Source organism: Poeciliopsis prolifica, unplaced genomic scaffold (genome assembly GCF_027474105.1).
Source record: "Poeciliopsis prolifica strain line A6 unplaced genomic scaffold, Auburn_PproV2 SCAFFOLD009, whole genome shotgun sequence".
In the NCBI taxonomy this organism is placed as follows: Eukaryota; Metazoa; Chordata; class Actinopteri; order Cyprinodontiformes; family Poeciliidae; genus Poeciliopsis; species Poeciliopsis prolifica.
This window is the reverse complement of record NW_026562384.1, coordinates 12,325,364-12,344,260: the sequence shown is the minus strand read 5'-3', so window position 1 is coordinate 12,344,260 and position 18,897 is coordinate 12,325,364. Positions and strand designations below refer to the sequence as shown.

Sequence of the window (18,897 nt, the reverse complement as noted above, 5' to 3'; positions counted from 1 at the left end):
CCCAGGCCTCCAGTCACACACATTCCTTGATAGAGCTGTCAGGCCAACTGGAAGGGAGCCCGGCCTCTCCCTACAGTGACTAACTACACAGAAATGTCCCTCTTTCTCTCTCACACTGATTCCCGCCCCATACCCTACTCAGATGCTCACACTCCTGCAAGTCAGCCCTCTATATCCCCTAAAACTCTAGGTTATGCGCTGATGAACAAGAGCCCTACATCCATCCAAATATGTGAGCGCAATGGCAAGGCAAAGCATACCATTTTTTTTAAACTGAACTTGTTTCTCAGATTCGATGGTTATCATTTCACTTAAATCTTTGCCCACCTGGTTGACGCCGTGAAAATCTTTTAGATGCTTTGAATTTCATTTGTGCCAGTTTTCTCAACTCCTGCGGTTACATATCAGTTCTGCCATCATAATTTCCCCGTAAGTAGGTCACAATGTGATGGAAACATATGAAGAGAGTTGAAGTTATTTCACCCTTTTGATTGCCAAATCTAATCAATTTGGTGTGCAGAGAAGGGAAGCAGTGTGACAATGATTACATCTCACTGCTTAGTATATCAAGAAGTGATGCTGGGCAAAGATAAGATTTGATTATGAGCAAGTAGAAAAAGATCTCTGTGCAGTGAGGCAAAAAGAGGACAAGGAGAAGTGAGCAAATCAGTCTTGTTGTCAAAACAGAATAGGCTCCCTGTTTCCCCTTGCCGCGTTGGAGTTTGACGCAGCACGAAAAGCAAACACAAAGAGAGGCAAGGCAGGGCTCAGCCTCTGGTTATTCCTCAAAGAAGCAGATAGCCCGTGCATGTATGACACACATAAAAGAAACGAGCATCGAACTAAATTGTTCCTTTCTCTTCTCTGTCTTCACATACCCCTGAAGGAAACCACAAGTCCTGAATACGACCAGAGCCTGTCTGCTGACGCCAGCTCGGTCGGCTGCTGATTAAACCATTGGGACTTTGGCAGGAATCCGACAACAAATGGAAAAACTGAGAAGTTCTTCCCCTTCTTTTACAAGATCACAAACAAGACCGACCACCTAGTAATGCAAACTGCAACTCTGCCTTCACCACCATTCAAACTTCATGACACATGGAAAACTTTGACTTATATGTCTTAAAATGGTAAAGGACAGTTCATGGCTCCTTCTTAAAACTTTGTTCTGTGTCCCACCAGCAGACAACAAAGAGGGGAGGATCTCGCTTTGAATTTCCTCTCACCAAGGTTTCCAACTTTTTCCATATGTGCAAAGAGTTTTCAGGAAGTTTTCCCTGTCCTTTCAAAGAAAAGCATCAAAATCAGTTGTGCACACAAGACTGGGAATACCACACTCTGAAAGTCAACAAGTTTTTTGTTGCATCCAAAAAATAAAAAATACAGAGTGGAATTGAAGAAAATGAAGCTGTGCCGTTATTTTATAGAATTTCTCTTTAGTTGTTATTTTCTAAAATGAGAAGTGACGCAGGGCTGAAGCCAGCACACTGTTTCAGAGCCAAGAACATTGAGCAACAAACGAAAGCATAAATAATAAAAAAGCATAGACCTATTTCCTTAAAGTGGAGACATATATATATATATATATATATATATATATATATAGAGAGAGAGAGAGAGAGAGAGAGAGAGAGAGAGAGAGAGAGAGAGCCATGATGAAAAATTTTAACTGACTTTAAACACTGTTTAGAAGAAAATAAATTTTAAAACAATCATACAGATATTGTTTAAAAAAATCTATCTATTTCATCACATGCTGTTTTTCAGCTTCAAGGCAGTTTGTCAAATTGTTTAATTTGCTACAGCTGATGTTTACAGTAAAAGTAATCTAAAGCCGTTTACAGTAGAGGGGACAAGGCAATTACAAAAAAAGCTAGGTGGCAGCAGAATGTATATATTTATAGACACAATTCTGTAGCTACGTTCCTTAGCTATAGAATTTACATCATGACTGGAGCCAACAACGTGCATTTGTATATAAAGTGCAGAAGTGAGATTTGTTGGAGCATTTTAGACAGCAAGCCATGCCATCCTTGACTATCATCCGCCAGATAAGAAAAACTTAAACAACAAATGCTTTCCCAACGTTGCATTCCGGGCACTGCTCCCTGAAATTCTGGGCCCCAACCTCTCCCTGCTAAAAGATTGGCTAACAGATGCAGCGTGTTACTCCTTGCATGGGGAAACATGACAGGTTTTAACAGTAAGCAGCAAGGTGAGATTGTACAGTGAAGCAACAGTTGTAGAAGATTTATTGTTCTGGGTGGTTCTGTGAAGCAGATGTTTGGATAAACGGCAGTGTAAGTTATTAGCTTCTGAGGGCTTAAAAAAAAAGGAAAGCATTCACACCCTTTTTGAATATTCTGTGCTTGCAAAAGTTCAGCCAAATGAAAAGCTACAATAAACAAATCTGAATCGAATCCACATGCATGGGTGGGACTTTTCTGGCGAGATCATCATAACTCTCAAAACACTATTTTTCAGCAATAGAGCATGCAAGAGTAATGATAAAAGCTCCTCGGAGAGTTTTGAGTGCACGGTGAAACAAACCAGCGCTGGATGGGTGAAAAGGGAGTGGCTGCTGTGTGGATTGCCTAAAAAACTTTCTAAAAGCGTACTATACTCTTATGTGTGTTATTTGCAGCTGTTCTCTTAAGGTTTTGTTAACAGAACAAAACCTTAACAAGCCTCAAAAGTGGATTCTGCTGGAGCTTTGTAGATCTAACAGAAAGACAGTTTAGAAACAAAAAGTCTATAGATTATTCTTTCATCTTTTTCAGAACATTCACCACCCAGTTGCATGGTCAACTCATAGTGACTTCTTGCAGCCACCCATTTAACAAAATATCAAGGAAATGGCAAAGGAAGTATACTGAAGACCAGTTTCCTTTAATTTCACACTGAAGAGTATTAAAAACAGCACTGCTCTCGTTCCTGCTGTCAATCAGCAGCACCCAAAGAGTGTGTGCAGCTGTATCTTATGTGGTGTGTAGACCAATATCTTGACATAAGTCAAGGTTCCCAGCAGTCATGAGACGTGGCTCACTATTTTTTTCCATGCAGATGTCACATTAAACCAACTCAGCATTAGAAAGGCAGACAGCGCATGTGAAGACAAACAGTACCCACCCAAGGCCACGATGAGGCCCTTTTAACTGACAAGCATTTCAGCATCTAACAGCTGGAAACAAAACATATTACGACCTGATAAGCGAATTATGATGTTAATTTAAAGTTCCCATCTTCACCAATCTGATCATTTTGTATTGAATTAAAAGGCCCTCAAACAACGCAACGCCAAAAAAATACCTTTTAGCTCAATGTGACAATTTGGCTCTGTAAACAGTGTATGTTACAATCAGTCAACTTGACAAGAGCAATTAAAAACATGCCAGACAGCAACTGCTGCAGGGTACTAAACGTTGGTTCGACGTACATGGTAGGAAACACTGTACAGGGTGGTGCGAAAAGCAGCTCAGAGTTTTGGGTGTGGCAGGAGGGAGTTGCGGAGGACAGGCGACTCCATTGCCAAATCTAACTTCTCACTAAGGTTCAGCAAAAATTTTTTATTTTTTTCTGTCCTTTTTTCACAACTCAAACAGTTTCATTATAAGCATGATTAAAACATTAAGTGGCTTATATTTTGAAAAGCACAAAATATAAGGTTATAACACAATAATGTTTGAAAACTTCCGTCAGTTTTTGGATTTTTGTGAAGAAAATGAAACGTTTTTCCTCATTCTTCCAACGTGCTAAGCCTTTGCTCCCCCTTTCTATGCCTCAAACCTGGTTTCAATTAGCCTGTCTTTCCAAACCACTACATTCCATAACTCCCCTCCTCACCCCAGAACCGCCCATCCCCCTCTCACCAACACACTTACTGACTCTCTTTCCCTGTCTTCCTACCATCTTTTCCCCCCACGTACCCTGGCATGGAGCCCAGGTTAAGTAACCCAAGGTATGGGGAAAATAAGGAGAAATCCTCCTCTGTCCAAGACTTACAAACGAGTAAGTCATAAAAGATTTACATCCATCACGACTGCAGGGGTTTAATGTTTCTACCATATGAAATAAAGTACATATTTGGTCAAGAAAAGAAAAAAAAAACTCTGCACAGATGTTCAACATTTTATAAAAAAAAACAAAACATTTTGAACTGAAAGCTTACATAAAATACCAACAAAGAAAAGTTAACATTCAACATGTGTGCCCTTCACTATCCAGTCAGGATGTTTAAAGACCTCGACTGTGACAACTGTCTATGGTGTGTATGGGTTCCTTTTTTTTCTGGCTGTAAAAGGGTGTGCCTGTCTGAGGAGACAGCAAAGCAAGAAGAGAGGGAAGAAAAAAAGAAGCAGGAGAAGGGAGGTGAAGGAGAGAGATCCACACCCAAACTTGTTGCTGGAGGCTATAACAGGGAAGTACCTTCACTTACTTTCTAACAAAAGGTGAAGGATAAATTGGAGAAAGCCATCAATCATAACATAAACACAACCTGATTTCTTTTATCCAGCCGCTGCCACGTCATACCATCCACAAATTACTCAGGATACAGAATGGCATGAATGCAAAGAGGCATCCAATTATCAAACCACTACAGAAAAACTGTGATTGTGTAAGATCCCTATTTTTATTTCTCAAGTCACTTAAATCACTTTTGAAAAAGTTTCTTAAACACTTTCATGCCTGCTCAACTTCTTCTGTTAGGGGAAAATAAAGTGCGCCACTGCAGTTAAACCCTCAGCATTCATGTGGCTGTGGGTACACACCCACTTCTCATGCCATGCTTTGCTTTAAATGAGGTTTTGAATGTGCAATGAGATCCACACAGATTGTCACTTTACAGAAGTATTCTGAACATAAAATAATATTCTAAACTTCCCAGAACATTCTATTGGAAAAAGCTCCAACTTTTTTTTTCTTTTGGAAGAAGCAAACAACATCAGAACAGAGAAGCACATGTAATAAAACGGGACACTGTCGTTGTAAACTTACAAACATAGACAGAACAAGTGCCCCTCAATAGTACGATGAAGGAATGCAAACTGATAACACTGATAAGACTGACTCTGCTGCCGAAACTGACTGAACACATAAATCTGATGGGCAGATAAGCATGGAACAAAAAACAGTCTGTCAAATTTCAGCAGTCAAAAACAAACAACTTTACTGTAAAACAGGAAAAAAGAGAGAAAAGGTTCATCTTTACCTGTGCGCAATCGCTGCGCCAAAGAAGCCTCACACCCGCTTGAGCATCCTTGAAAACGTGTCTTCTCCCCTTCACCCCAGCATAAACAGAGCTCTTTTCACACTGTCACAAGTTTGCAGTCTGTCAGAAGTATGTCTCTGTTTTCCTATTTCTCGACCACTTAGACTTCCAGGGCGTTTTCTCCCCCTCCTCTTTCCCTCCCCTCCCTTCTCTGAGTTGATTTAAGCCTCTTGTTTTTTGTTTTTTTTCCTCTCCTCTCTGTGGCTTCTACTGTGGGCTAAGCCGAGTGGTTGGACCAGGAGCTGGGTCGGGCTCCTGGTTTGCACAGGGAGGAGAATACAAGGGAGGAGACCCGTTGGAGGGAGTGGTCCTTTGCGCTGGGACCACCCACTGTTCCACATAGAGGGCTGCAGAGACATATAACAAGAAGACTGAGTTCTGGTTCAGGGGAGAAAAGGTGATTGACAGTATGGAAACTGGTTCAACAACAGTTTTGAAACGGTTCTCAAACATATTTGTGTACATTTTCATTGACATCAATGTACAACTACTGAAATGTGATACTCATGTGTTTAGTATTTGTCTCATGCTGACACAGTGTAACACATCACAATGAGTGCGTCATATGACAGACAATAGCACAACCCTGTTATAACGGCACTGAAATCACTGTCCACAAACTAATACAAGCTTATCATTAACTGAGTGACTCATAAATTAAGTTTTCCTGTACTCAAAAGCAAAACTATTTGTTTACGTAAAAGTTTTTCATTGGAGCAGTGCCACCTAGGATGACTGACTTGCAAAAACTCTACTTTTTATTTCAGTTTGAACTGTTTGAATTGTTAAAACCATAATAAATGCAGGTTTCACATTCCTTTCTTGCAGACGTTTTCTTGCATAAATTGCCCTTTGTAATTGTAGTTAATGTGCCAAAAAATCTTGACTGCAGCATGCCTCTGTAACAGTCACAGTGAAATAGACTGTCAAACATTTTAATGAGGTAGGCGTTCCTCCTCTTCCAGCCTACTGTCATTTGAAATGAGCTTATGGCTCTTTAAAAGCAGTTCTTCTTCAAGCTTTTATGCAAGAGCAGCCAAAGAAAATAACACCAATGTTAAATTAAACGCTTGGAAATTGGTCAAAGCTGCACAGTTTTTCATGTGCTGGAAAAGTAGAGGAAGGCATTATTCGACATTAACAGAGTTGCAGCTCAATGACAACCTCAGCAGAAAAACCTGCCTGAAGTTATATAAGAGTATTTGGACCAGCAGCTGGGGTACATATTAAAATATCTGGTTAAAGAAGTTCAGGAACTAAAACAGAGGAACCCAACCTATTTTTCTGATATTCCCAGTGGCCATGTCATAAGAACTTAAGTGCCCTTTTTTCTAACACCAGCTGTTGTGTTGCTTCATTTAAGCTGATGTCAGAAACATTATTCTATAATACCTAGATTTTTAACTTACTGGAGCTTTCAGAAACTATAGCTTCTCCCACAATTGTTAGGTATCCAGAAAAGGATACCTAACAATTTATTTTTGGACATTTTTCCCCCCAGTTTTTCAGTAATAAAAAAACTGAAAAATAAACTATTAATATCACTCTGGAGATTTCCACTTCTCAACAAGGACAAATTATTATTTGAATTTTTAGTCTCACAGTAAATATAGATGTGTTTTTAATTTTGGGAGAAAGTCCAACAACTGTTGGGTCAGTTGTGTTGTATCAAGTCCATGACTTCAACCCTTTTCATGCTGCCCTCAACTTTATTCCCTGCTTTCCTGACCAAGGAATCACATTTGCTTAACGTACCAGCAAACGCATCTGACTTGGAGTCCATGAAGTACAGTCAACTTCCTCCTATTTGTGGAATTTTTCAAATTATTCGTGGAAAATTATTTGCAGAAAAATTCATAATTTTTTTGTAAATAACTAAAATATTGAATGAAGCTTAGGTGACCTGAAACATTGAGTTGCAATTTACAAGTTATTGGCTGGCGCTTGCAAAGCAGCCAATCCAAGAGGGTCATTTATTTTCTTTGGGAGTGATTGAGTGTACCCCCAGGAGTGGAAATAAGGAAGACTGTGGATGTCACAAAATATCTTAAAACACACAACATAAACATTTCATCAACAGCTCACTGTACTTGAAGGCTTCTATTAAGTTAAATAAAGTGACTTCAGAATTAAAGAACCCATTTTTTATGTCCCTCAAAGATGCTTCTCAACCTGGACTTAACCCCTCAGCAAAGCCACAGGCATGGGCTCCACGTTGCAGTGATGCAGTAATTCTGCTTGGGAAGACTCACAGATTGAAGAACCAGTAATCAGAAGGTTTTATTTGAAAGTGCTTTAGTGCACGGATCCCAGTGGAAGATGTGTATGAGAATTGCCATCAGCTTGAATGGACAGTTTAGGGGATTACGGTCTTTTTCCTCCCTGGGGCCTGACCCTGGTGGTAGAGTGGAGACCAAAAAGAAGGGGAGGCTGAAGAAGCCGGGGAGGACGAGGGTGGAGACGGGGTGGAGGCGGGTCGAAATATGGCTGGGAAGCAGGTTGATCCATGGATGATGAGCCTTGTAGAGTGATTCTTGATCTACGATTGGCTGAGGTGGAGAGAGGACCTGGTGCTGGTGGTCGTAGTAGATCTGTGTAACGTGGCGATTGGATGATGCCGGTAAAGCTGAAGATTCTCCCAGTTTGAATTTACACCTTATCTTAATGTCATGCAAAAGAAATCCCGACCAATTGTTGAGTGCATATACTGTCTGGTACAGTATGTGAAAATATGTTTCAACATTAATTAAAAACAGAACTTTAATACATTCTGTGTAATCGATATTTCTGAAACAAAACGGACTTGTGGGTTTTCAATAATAACACTTCGAATATGTACATGTATAACTTTTAATAGTTACATTTTGTATCTGAATTACTGAAACAAATAATGTTGTTCATGGTGTTCCCATTTTCTGTAGTAGTGTTCTAGTTCCAGTTTTAAAGAGTATGTATGAGAAATAGGCATAATTTATTTCTATTAAAAGTTGCTTTACATGTAAAACTGTAAAACGTGGAATAACATATGAATTGCAAAAAGATTCAGTTCCATCTGGTTCATTGGTATTTTTAGAGGCTCCCAATAATTTTTATGTTTCTAATAACAAATGTGAGATTATGCAACTGCACTAAAGATTAATTTATTCTAAGTTTTTTCACAAGTTCAAGAGATGAGTAGGGGACTGTGTGTTATTTCCCATGTAAATAAGTTTTCCCCAATTTTTATTGAAACATTTACTCCTTATGTTACTGTACGTGTTTCATAGTTTTTATTTAAAATTACTCTGGAAACTTTCCAGCTCAAGTTTTCCCAGCCAGTTAGTTCACTCGAGTATTTATGTACACTTCCAGTTGTGGACAGAAAATTTCATGTTGTTCTTAGATGCAGTCACTCAACTGTTGTGCCAGATAACTGCTTCTGCTAATTTTAGCCATATCTGAAATAACCCTCTCGCCGATCTCCTCTCTACACACTGGTGCTGTACGAGCAAACAGCGTGCAAGAGGCAGGAACAGAGGAAGTTGCCGCGCTGCTTTGTGGTAGGCAAACAGGGTGTGGTACAGACGCTTGGACGTGTGCATGCTCATATTTAAAAGCTACGGCTTTACAACGCTGCATATCAAGACAGCTTGGGGTTTGTTTTGTCCCCCCTCAAAAAAACACTGAGGATCTTCCACAAAAACAAGAGTGTGTATGTGGAAATGGAGCTTCGTTGCTGTATGCGCTTTGTGATAAAAGAGAACAATTCTCAACATGTGTAACATTAGCAGAGCTCAGAGAAGTGTAGTATTTCTCTAGAGTTTGAACTTTAATTGTTTTTAACAAACAGCTCTGAAAGGCAGCAAAAGGAATCAAACAAAAAAAAAGTTATTGCTGGACTCAGGTATCAAGGAGTGTGGACGATGATAGACTTATATCTGCAGTAACTTACGATCATTCTTTAACACAGAAGTTGAGATTTTAATCAATTACTATTTTCCTGACTGTTCTTCTAATGCAAGTGTCTGCTGAGCTCTGAGCGTGTGTGACCCTTTACTGAGATTAGGGCCCGCATCACCTTTGAAGATGGGTTTCACTTTTTTGTTTTCTGAACCAAAACTCCTGTGATGTGTCGGCATGTAAACAGCAGGGCTCTCCTTAAAGCTGTTTTCCGCTCAACAGCTTTTCAACAGTGGCTGTTTATGGTCCCATAATAGCCAGACAGTAAATGTGCCTTAAGGTGCTTGTAAATGCAGTTTTGCTTGACAACAAGTTCCTACACTGATATGAGGACAAATATGATGGGAGCCTTTGTTATTCATTTCCTTATCTGGATTAAATCTGAAGCAGGTTACATGCAAAAGAGAGCTGCTGGAAAACAACTCAAACAAAAGATTAAAGTTCAGGGCAACTTTTATCTTTAAAGTGCCTTACAGAAATTTTTCATATTATAGTTCATTCACAGTTTTTCTTTGGCAACCACAAATTTCAATTTATTTTCGTGTGCTAGACCAAAAAAGTTTTACATAATTGTAAAAAACAATGCGTGGTTGTCACAGTTTTTGAAAATCATACATATTTTGCTTGCATATGTATGCACTCATTTTCATTTACTGAAATTTAGCTGTGAAGATGTGTAAAGCTGGTTCTTGGTTATCAAACATTAAAGGGTTTGAACCTCTCACTGAGACAATTTTCAATCCATCCTCGGGAAATTGGTAGAACATGATCCAGCAGCAAACCTACCTAGACATGACCATCCCTAATTTATCGGACCTGGGAACGAGAGCATTAATCAACAATATGTAACCATGACAGCTATTAGTCAGGTACTTTAGAAATCTAGCGATTGTGGAAAAGTGACAGGAATAAAAACTGGAAGATGTTTGCAGTTTGCTACACACAATTTATTAGGCAAAGCAAAACATAAAAGATGAGACCGAGGTTTAAAATTTTCACCTGAATGCAAAACACAGAACAATTTGCAGAACAATGACACCACAAAAAAAAACATGATGGTGGCAGTATCATGCTGTGGAGACCGAAAAGGGAATTGGAATTAGTTGGAAACTTAATGGACATAAATACATGGCAACAGTGGAAAAATAAGAACATTTTAGGCAGCAACAAACCTGCGAAGCAGAGGTTTACTTTCAAATACCACAGCAACCCTAAATTTAGTGTCAGAGCTATGATAGAAAGATTTAGATCAAAGCTTATTTATATGGCCAGGTGCTATTCTAAGCTGCTGTGATGAACCTGCAGAAAGATCACAACATATCTTATATCTGTTCCATTCTGAAGACGGCATAAGAGATGCTATATTTGGCAGAAAAGTAGCACTGTACTGCAACCTGAACACAATCCTCTCCGTTGCATTCAGAATGCTTTTTTGTAATAATGATCAAGCTGTCGAAACAATGGATGGAGATAAATGCAGGGCAATTCTCAGGAAAAACATTAAACATTAGAGGCTCCAAAAGTTGTGAAACTGGGGAGGAAATTTCCTTTTCACCAGATCGATGGTTTTAGTATGCAGCGAGAACTACAATGAGATGACTTACATGAAAATACATTAATATTCATGCAAAGTCCTGAATTAAATTCAATTAAGAATCTATCACAAGACTTGATAATTACTGTTACTAAATACTTTTCATCCAGTCTGACTAAGCTTCAGCTTAGTCAGAAGAGGTTGGACTTTTCAATCCGTAAACGTGCTGAGCTGGCGCAGACACACCCCAAAAGACTTGCTGCTGCAATTGTAATAGAAAAGTGGTTCTGCAAAGTATTAACACAGGAAGACTAAGTGCAAATGCACACCACACTTTTCAGATTTCTTACTGTTATTTTTTTTATTAAAATGCATTTTTGTTTTACACTTCATAATTGTGCACTACTTTGTGTTGCCGCATTATTTAAAATCCCACTCACGTCCTTTGAAGTACGAAGTTGCAACATGATAAAGTTTAAGGTGTAGTAATCCCTTTTCAAGGCATTGTATGTGAAATAAAGTGTATCATTAAGGACATAAACTGAATTTTTTGTATGTTTTTATAACCAAATCCTCTCTGTCACTGCTCTGCGGCTTATAGCTCCCGCTGGATAAAAGAATATGTGGGAATGGGTGTGTTTCCTAGCCTTAGGTGTGGCAACCAGTGAGAACAGACGCGAGATGAGTCACAGCCCCATAACAACAATGAAAACATGGCAACTCAAACTGCAGTAAGGCCTAAAATCAGAGGATTAAACGGGGGTGGACCGTTGGAGGTATGACTGGTGGAGTGCATGCGCAAGAGTATGATTATTGTCTCCCGAAGGATAAAGGAAGTTGCATCGCTGTGGCCTGAGCAAAGCAGAGACTTGGCACAGCACCTGGACCTGATGACTATTTTGATTTGATCAAATCTCCTTAAGCAACAGCTTGGCATTTCCTGTAGGTGCAGCACACGGATATGAGCTGACACATTAGATTGTGAAAAGCAAGTTAATTAATACATGGAGAACTGATTCAATCTGGTGTGGTGGAATTGCCTTTTAGGCTTTAACTAATTAAATGAGTATTATAAGTAGTTGACTATGCTTGTATGTACGAAGAAAAAATTATCTTGTGTTATAAAATGTCACAATCTTCAACTAAAATTCCTTCCTAAATTCAGACAATGAAAGCAGTGTACTGAGCAAAGAGGCTTGCTTGTGTGAGTCACTGAGATAATTTGAAAGAACACGAGATCCAGTGGAAGAGTTTATTCCAAACATATTTAAGAAAGTAACTCAATAGGAGATTCCTCCTTTTTTTTTTCTTCCTTCTTATTTTTCCATTATCTCTTTGCATGTTTGAGATATGTTTCTGGGTGAACTGATGACATCTGTAGAAACTTGTCTCATATTTTTGGAATGATAAAGTGACACATGTCTTTGCCACCTCTCCTCTAAAAATGAAAGCAATGCAGAGACTGAAAGAAACTGTCATTGGCTTCCCTTTTTTTTCTGACTGCAGGACATATTACTGTCGTTAAGACATACAGCAGAAATGAAAGAAGAGAAAGTGCTTTAAAAGATGCCAAGAGCATTCCTTAATACTAGATAGGTTTGCAGTTTTAGACATTCCATCAAATATTGAAATCGACTTTTCTTATGTTACAGTAGCAAGAGAAAAAAAATCATTTATAATGCTTCTTGGTGTGTTTCTTTTTTGCATTATGCAACATTATTTATTTTATGTTAAGTGTTTGTCAGGCCAATGTGGAGGACAGTCAAAGAGGCATTGTTGTGTTGAAGAAAGGTCAAAGGGTATTTTCTACAGTAGCTCTCATGTGTTTGATTAATGAATGGACTATTGTGGATTTTTTTTTAAGCCACAGATCAAATAGTAATTCATTTCTGTATATGATCTTGCCACTTTTTCCAATGTAAATAACACTAAATGTAGTTTTTATTATTTTTTCTTTTGTTATCACTGTTAGTGCCTATTGAATTTCTATTCTGCACTGCATGGTGTTCCCTGAGGACACGGCTCATGAAAGCAAGAAATGAAAACCACAGAAGGAAACGGTCTCCACATTTATGGTCTGTGGACTGTGAAAAAAAACAAAAAAAAACAGAAATATATTTTAGAAGAATGTTGTAAATTTTCATGTTTTTTCCCCCCATGTGCTTTAAACTGTAAATTTTATCAAATAACTAACTAAACAGATTGTTTTCCTCTGCTTAACTTCATCTGTTTCTGTTTTATATCCTGTCCTGAAATGACTTTCGTTGCAAATTGGCACCATATAAATAAACTGAACTGAAACTAAATGTAGCTGCTCAAACTAAAACTTTTTTTGTTTGTTTGTTTACAGTGTGAATGTGAAGCTTGAGGATAATATACTACATTGTTTGTACACATATAAAATTATTACTTTTACCTGGTATCATTATGGAGGACACTAGTTTTGTACTGATGTCAGTGTACAAGGAGCATAATCTGATTTATGACGTGACATTTTCAAACATAAAGCTGTGAAGCTCATGACTGCTGATTTGTCCATTATATTGACTTTCCAATTTGTTAAAACTCTCTGGAGAACCTGGACGGGTCACAGATTCTTCACAGTGGAACATAGAACTACCAATCATGCTCAAACACTCACACCTAAGAGCAATTTGAAGTGACCAATTAATTTAACAGGCTTGTAATGGGACTGTGAGAAGAACAAGAGTTCCCAGAGAGTGAACCCAAAAAAAGACCTCAGGCAGAATTAGAACCTTGGATCTTGCAAAGAAAATAGCACGAAAAGAAATCCACCATAAAGAGCAAAACTGTGGAGTTTTACAACGATTTAGTTTTGCCTTAAAGGAAAAAGGGGAGAATCAGACAAATTGACATAATGATTATCTTTAAGTATGTTACGTCTTAAAAAAAAACAGACTTTGCCCTTCCTGCTAACATCAATATAATGATTAATTCGTTTTTACTGTCACTAAAAAGATAATTAAGATAAATTGAAAAGAAAAACTGGCCTGTTACATGACATTCTTATACTGAAGCCTGAAAGATATATACAATACAGCTCTTATTTCTGCATAGTGAACATCCATGTCACCTGATGTCATATGGGTTCATATGGACTGAGGCTATGTGGCAAGAATAGCAGCAAACAACTGGGTTGAGCACAAACATGAACATTTTAAAGTGATTTGTTTCTTTTTAAAAACACTATGAAAATGATGAGTTTGTTGTTCTGAATTTTGTACATGAGTAAGTCACTCTATGAGATTATTGATGATGATCAGACTGTCTCAGCTGCAAGAGATTCAGCTTAATCATAACTACTTGATATTATAATTGATTATCTTTAAGCCATTATGGATGAAAACACAGATACCGAGAAAGAAGCAAACAACGAGGATAACGATCCTCAAATTTGTTTAGATTCATTTTTTAGGTTTGTCTAAGTGCTGTGCATGCTACATGTTTCAGCCTGTGTGGTGATCTGTTTGGCTGTTGCAACAGATGATGCATACGTTTTGCAAGCAGGATTATATAACTGGTACTCAAAAATTTTATTGAATAACTCCTGTCTGCCCTCAACTTCCATGCCTTTTTTGTGGCTGAACTATACAGACAGTCATTGGGTTTCACTCCATACAGCTCAGGAGTTTTGCAGCAACAGTTCAGAATAGAAGTAAACCTACTGAAGAACAAACAAAATGAATGAAACACAAAAAGTAGAACCTTTGTGTTCTGCTGCAAGCACAAAAGTTCCCCAACAATGCAAAAAAAAAAACTGAGTACATCTAAAAAGTGTAACACCTCTGTGATGTCGAAATATAATGCAGATGTCAGTGTGTTGGATGGATAAACTCTACCCATTAGTTAAATATTGACAAACACTGAAGTAAAATTAAAGACTGACTCTGGCATTTTCTATTGGGGTTGAACCGCAAAAGCAAGAAATTTACATCTTCTTAAAAAAAGAATCTTTTTGACATGTAATCAAACTAAATGTTTCCTGTTTTAAGTCAAATAGGATTTTTTTATTATTATTATATTTGCTAAATGTCAGAAAGGAAAAGACAATGTTCTCTCACAGTGGTTAGTTTTAAAGATTGTTTGAACAAATGAACGTTAAACCTACAAGCATTTGGCAATTTTATGTTCCAGAACTGGATTAACCAGACTTGTGGTGATCTATAATTCATTTCCTGATACCTTGACATTTACTTTGTTTGAAGAGTGCCTTAAAATGCATCCCTGAATGCAGCTCAATTCAACTTAGATGATGGGAATGATTGTAGAGAAAGCTCACAATGGCATGACATCATCTTGACTCTTGACCAAATTGTTTAAAGGCGTAGTAATAATAGTTTATGTAAACTTATGACTTTGAGGAAGAAGAGAAATTCTACATTAGTTGTTATCTAAATTAAGATAAATTATGTCTGGTGCAACGTCAGATGAGGGAAAAATTATTGTTTGATTTTTGAAGTGTAGTTAAATATCTGCTTTGAATTGAATGCAAAGTTTGTTTGACTTTAGAGAAAAATGTGACATATAAGTTTAAACTAAAACTCATTTTCCTGTTTGAATATATGTTGTTTCTTTGTCCCAGTTTAATGCATCTTTACATCCATCCACCCTTTACAGAATCACATTAAGCAGGAGCTGAGGGAGAGACGCACTCTGGACAGGCTGCCAGTCTATCACAGGGCTCCCGATTTAATTTAACTAAATCTGATTAGCATTAATAAGTGAATTTTCTTCTTGCCAAATTAGGTAAACCATGTGGTAATGTCTCATGATCAGCACATTAAAAAAAATAAAAATCCTGCAACGCTTTCAACATCATATCCCACATCATTTACAAGACTTCACACAGCTCACGTCTCTGATTTAGTCAGAGTCCAGCACTGGAAGCGAGTGAGTAAGCAGACCACAAGCTGGAACTTGTCAAAACAAAGTGGACCTAAAGTAACCACCCAGAGCAGAGGGTATCCATGGTGAGATTACAACTACAAAGCAACCCCAGGCTGCTAATGACAGCATGCAGTACTCAAGATACACTATCTCGCAACACATGGGTCGCACTGCCTCATATTTGCCATCCCCATAGTAATTCAAATTTGTTTATCTGTGGAATTCCCCAGAGAGCACGCTCCCTCGCATGCTCATACACATGTATACTGAGTATGCGTGAACATATGCTTGTGATTCAGAGAGGCAGTCTGTTCCTTTGGTACTTGAAAGAATGTGAGCGAAAAAAAAACGGGAATGAGAGGCAGATTGCATTGTGGTTTCCACTTCAACTTGTGAGTCAAGCACACGAGGAAGGAACAGAAAAAGACTATTCTGGGATGGCTGCTATAGTAACATAATAAGCAAGAGGGCATGAATGTTTCCATAGCAAAAGGTTGTGTGCGTATGGATAAATATCACATGCCTCAAAGCAGTTTAAAATGATGTAAAGAACGCTGCTCTGCTTTGTAGAGTTCGGAACTGTTTCAGGAAAGGATGATCTTCTCGCCTTACCTTGTTTTGAGTTTTTATTACCCCGTTAGATCTGATCAGTCGTTTTGTGTCAGTACATAGCGATGGATGCTGGAACACCTGGCACAGGTTAGATCTTGCCATCAATACCACAGTGTGTAGTCAGACTACTTCACTTATGGTTTTGTTGCTGTTAAACAATCAGATTTGGATGTCATAGAACAGTGTAATGGTAACACATCATGTCTTAACTTGTGTTTTAATAGCTTGTTTTGTCTTGCTCTTTTGCATGTAGTTTTTATTTTAATAATTAAAAATCAATGTCATGATCAGATTTTTTTTGGGATGCTAAACAACTGTGCTCCCAGGGACAATATTCCTGAGCTGCTTTTCTCTATTTGTAATTTGCCCTGCAAGCGTAAAACAATAACTTAAGCTTTTTCACATTTTGTCACGTTTCAACTTTCCGTTTTGCTTTATTAATATTTTGTGTAACAGACCAACACAAACTAGACCATACTAATACCGTGGGAAGCTATACTGTAGATTTTGTAGGTTTTCAACTTGTTTAATAAATACATGCATGTACATATCAATGTATGTGCGCATACTCACCGAGATCAAAAAGGTCTTTCAAGAGAGACCTGGCCAAAAATAAAAACCTCAAAAAGTGATGTGTGCTATTTTTCTTCACAGACCCCTTTAGAAAACTTAATTAGTAAATAGAGTCCATTAGTATGTCCATTGGTGTGTGATTTATTTACAGATCAAATTGTTTTTCTGATAGCTTCAGAGACTATTTGGGAAATGTTAGTGACCATCATGAGTAATGCAAGTAACACGTAATACAAGTCAGGAACAGGAGTGTTTAAACGGGTAAAACAGGGTTAGGTTGCAAAATAGTAGCTAACAAAACAATGTTCAATTTGTCATCTGGAAAAAAGGAAGATTGTAAATTTGGCAAGAGACAGAAATCGAAAGTTCGTGCAAGGACAGCAATTAACCAGAGAAGCAGCCCAGCGGTTCATGGTAACTCTGGAGGAGCTGCAGAAACCTTAAGATTAGATGGGATAATATTTTTGAAAGCAAAACTATTATCTGTGGACTCTGGCTAAGAGGAAGAAGACACAAAAAGAAAACATTTATAAAAAGAAAAATGTAAAAATGTTGCTTGCCAATGTTGGGGACACAGCAAGGAAGATAATTTGGCCAGATTCAGTCGAACACCTTGGTTTCTGTGGTAAAGCCTGATGAAAGTTAAACACAATAGAGAATTTGTGGAAAGAATGTGGTATTTATGTTCATAGACCCTCCTTACCCAATCTGAATGAGACTGTGCTATTTTGCAAAAAGAATACAGGCTAACCCAAAAATAATTGCAGATGTAATTATGGCTAAAGGAAATTTAACAAAGCATCAAACTGAAAGATGAATAAAAGTACAAACATGATTTTTCAATTAATTATTTTTCTTTTCAGTCACAGCAGTTTGAGTTGGTTTGTGTCAGGAAACCAACCACCATTTTTGTTGCAATGTGAGAAAGTGTGAAAAAGTTCGAGGAGTACGAATACTTTTGCAAAGGCACAGTTGAAATTTGACATGTTTTTAGGAAAAAATTCTACTGATCTGACAAGTAACAGATATAGATGTGTTTTTGTTAGTGATTCCCTCACAGTCCATAGCTGTACTAAACTATTGATCAAAATGGGGGCGCTCATTCTTCTTGCGACCTTTCATCTGCTACACTTTGACTTAGGCAACTGTTTTCCTCAATTGCACATTCCAGTCATACCTAAAAATGTCTCAACAGTGCCATTCTCTTGATGGGTGGTATGTTAAAGAGCAGCAAGTCAACACATGAAGTCAGGCTGGGGTAACTGTTTGCTCAGAAATGTCCTCTGGGTCTAAACTGTTTTTTATTGTGCAGCGATGCAATGAGACATGGGTTTAAAGTCTTGCAGGGAATGGAACCAACCCAGGTTTACCTGCGCTGCTTATGTTTTATAAAAAAATAACAAAGGATTAACTTGTGTTGTAAAAGATATTGTAAGATCAGACCACACCCAAACCACAACTGTGGACATTTAGGGCTTCTTCGCTTAATGTTTACCAATCCCACACTCGTGCATGCACACATTGAAGAATCAGTTTCTGATATATATATGTGTGTGTGTGTGTGTGTGTTTGGGTGGGGGGTGTGTGTGTGTGTGTTCACAGTTTTGGGGACAATCATCAGAATTTCTTTTCCTCGGGTACGTCAGTGCATTTCTACAGTTTTGCTTTAGTTTGACAACATGCCCCACCTCTGGATTGTGGTAACATGAGCCAAATTCAACTCTGGGGTTTCAAACCCAGCAATACAGGGGCTGTCTGTTTTCCCTCTGTGTTCCTCTCTTCCCTCATGTCACGCACTTTCGCCTCCACTCTTACAATTGCAGTCTCTTCCAGCGGCAGGGAAATGGAAACTCTCAAGTAAATAACGTTTTAAGAAACAATTTTGTTCGCAAAGGCTGCTTCACTTTTCGCTGTTATTGTAAAGCCGCTTGCTTTAAAGTTTATTGTTGATAGTGCGCCATCCTCCTTTTCCCTGCCTTCTTCAGCTATTTCCCCTCTGTGGACTCACCTTTGACCTCCTTCATTCCATTCCAGCACCAAATTACTTTGCTATGTTTCTGAG

At 38.2% G+C, this 18,897-nt stretch overlaps 1 protein-coding gene and 1 long non-coding RNA gene across 2 annotated transcripts in view; one reads left to right on the top strand and one right to left on the bottom strand.

Moving 5' to 3' along the window:
* The window catches only part of LOC129362838 (uncharacterized), a 35,691-nt gene extending 34,170 nt beyond the window's left edge, over window positions 1–1,521 (top strand). The window contains exon 3 of the long non-coding RNA XR_008606274.1: window positions 887–1,521. This is a non-coding gene — a long non-coding RNA (uncharacterized LOC129362838). The remainder of the gene's footprint in view (window positions 1–886) is intronic.
* Window positions 1–5,527, bottom strand: part of ahnak (AHNAK nucleoprotein) — a 29,535-nt gene extending 24,008 nt beyond the window's left edge. The window contains 1 exon segment of the mRNA XM_055034601.1: window positions 5,210–5,527. The gene's annotated coding sequence lies outside the window, so the exon portion shown is untranslated.
* Window positions 5,528–18,897: the final 13,370 nt, after the last annotated feature.